The following is a 2,873-nucleotide window of genomic DNA, read 5'->3' on the forward strand; positions in this document are numbered from 1 at the left end:
AATTTAAAACATCGAAATATTACAAAGCATCTTCTCAGACCACGAGGCCATAAAAGTAGAAATCAATAACAGAAAAATCAGGGAAAAGAAATCAAATACATGGAAACTGAACAACACCCTCCTGAAAAAAGACTGGGTTATAGAAGACATCAAGGAGGGAATAAGGAAATTCATAGAATGCAAAGAGAATGAAAACACTTCCTATCAAAACCTCTGGGACACAGCAAAAGCAGTGCTCAGAGGTCAATTTATATCGATAAATGCACACATACATGAAGAAGAAAGAGCCAAAATCAGAGAACTGTCCCTACAACTTGAACAAATAGAAAGAGAGCAACAAAAGAATCCACCAGGCAACAGAAGAAAACAAATAATAAAAATTAGAGCTGAACTAAGTGAATTAGAGAACAGAAAAACAATTGAAAGAATTAACAAAGCCAAAAGCTGGTTCTTTGAAAAAATTAACAAAATTGATAAACCATTGGCCAGACTGACTAAAGAAATACAGGAAAGGAAACAAATAACCTGAATAAGAAATGAGATGGGCCATATCACAACACACCCGACTGAAATTAAAAGAATCATATCAGATTATTATGAAAAATTGTACTCTAAAAAATTTGCAAACCTAGAAGAAATGGACGAATTCCTAGAAAGACACTACCCACCTAAAGTAACACAAACAAAGGTAGAGCAACTAAATAGACCCATAACAAAAAAAAGAGATTGAAACGGTAATCAAAAAACTCCCAACAAAAAAAAGCCCTGGCCCAGATGGCTTCACTGCAGAGCTCTACCAAACTTTCAGAGAAGACTTAACACCACTACTACTATAGGTATTTCAAAGCATAGAAAATGATGGAATACTACTAAACTCATTCTATGAAGCCACCATATCCCTGATACCAAAACCAGGTAAAGACACCACAAAGAAAATTACAGACCTATATCCCTCATGAACATAGATGCAAAAATCCTCAACAAAATTCTAGCCAATAGAATTCAACAACATATCAAAAAAATAATCCACCACGACCAAGTGGGATTTATACCAGGTATGCAAGATTGGTTTAATATTAGAAAAACCATTAATATAATCCACCATATAAATAAAACAAAAGACAAAAACCACATGATATTATCAATTGATGCAGAAAAGGCATTTGACAAAGTCCAACACCCATTCATGATAAAAACTCTCAGCAAAACAGGAATTGAAGGAAAATCCCTCAACATAATAAAGGGCATCTATACAAAGCCAACAGCCAACATCATTCTAAATGGAGAGAGCCTGAAAACATTTCCCTTGAGAACGGGAACCAGATAAGGACTCCCTTTATCACCTCTCTTATTCAACATTGTGCTAGAGGTCCTAGCCAGAGCAATTAGGCTAGACAAAGAAATAAAGGGCATTTGGATTGGCAAGGAAGAAGTAAAATTATCCTTATTTGTAGATGACATGATCTTATACACAGAAAACCCTAAGGAATCCTCCAGAAAACTACTGAAACTAATACAAGAGTTTGGCAGAGTCTCAGGTTATAAGATAAACATACAAAAATCACTTGGATTCCTCTACATCAACAAAAAGAACATCCAAGAAGAAATAACCAAATCAATACCATTCACAGTAGCCCCCAAGAAGATAAAATACTTAGGAATAAATCTTACCAAAGATGTAAAAGACCCATACAAAGAAAACTACAAAGCACTAGTGCAAGAAACTAAAAGGGACCTACCTAAGTGGAAAAACATACCTTGCTCATGGATAGGAAGACTTAACATAGTAAAAATGTCTATTCTACCAAAAGCCATCTATACATACAATGCACTTCTGATCCAAATTTCAATAACATTTTTTAATGTGATGGAGAAACAAATCACCAACATCATATGGAAGGGAAAGAAGCCCCAGATAAGTAAAGCATTACTGAAAAAAAGAAAGTGGGAGGCCTCACTCTACCTGATTTTAGAACATATTATACAGCCACAGTAGTCAAAACAGCCTGGTACTGGTACAACAACAGGCACATAGAGCAATGGAACAGAATTGGGAACCCAGATATAAATCCATCCACATATGAGCAGCTGATATTTGACAAAGGCCCAGTGTCAGTTAATTGGGGAAAAGATAGTCTTTTTAACAAATGGTGCTGGCATAACTGGATATACATTTGCAAAAAAATGAAACAGGACCCATAGCTCACACCATGCACAAAAACTAACTCCAAGTGGATCAAAGACCTAAACATAAAGAATAAAACGATAAAGATCATGGATGAAAAAATAGGGACAACGTTAGGAGCCCTAATTCAAGGCATAAACAGAAGACAAAACATTACCAAAAATGACGAAGAGAAACCAGACAACTGGGAGCTCCTAAAAATCAAACACCTATGCTCATCTAAAGACTTCACCAAAAGAGTAAAAAGACCACCTACAGATTGGGAAAGAATTTTCAGCTATGACATCTCCGACCAGCGCCTGATCTCTAAAATCTATATGATTCTGTTAAAACTCAACCACAAAAAGACAAACAACCCAATCAAGAAGTGGGCAAAGGATATGAACACGCACTTCACTGAAGAAGATATTCCGGCAGCTAACAGATACATGAGAAAATGTTCTCGATCATTAGCCATTAGAGAAATGCAAATTAAAACTACAATGAGATTCCATCTCACTCCAACAAGGCTGGCATTAATCCAAAAAACACAAAATAATAAATGTTGGAGGATCTGAGGAGAGATTGGAACTTATACACTGCTGGTGGGAATATAAAATGGTACAACCACTTTGGAAATCTATCTGGTATTTTCTTAAAAAGTTAGAAATAGAACTACCATACAACCCAGAAATCCCACTCCTCGGAA

The sequence above is a fragment of the Loxodonta africana genome, chromosome 2, assembly GCF_030014295.1.
Source record: "Loxodonta africana isolate mLoxAfr1 chromosome 2, mLoxAfr1.hap2, whole genome shotgun sequence".
Classification (NCBI taxonomy): Eukaryota; Metazoa; Chordata; class Mammalia; order Proboscidea; family Elephantidae; genus Loxodonta; species Loxodonta africana.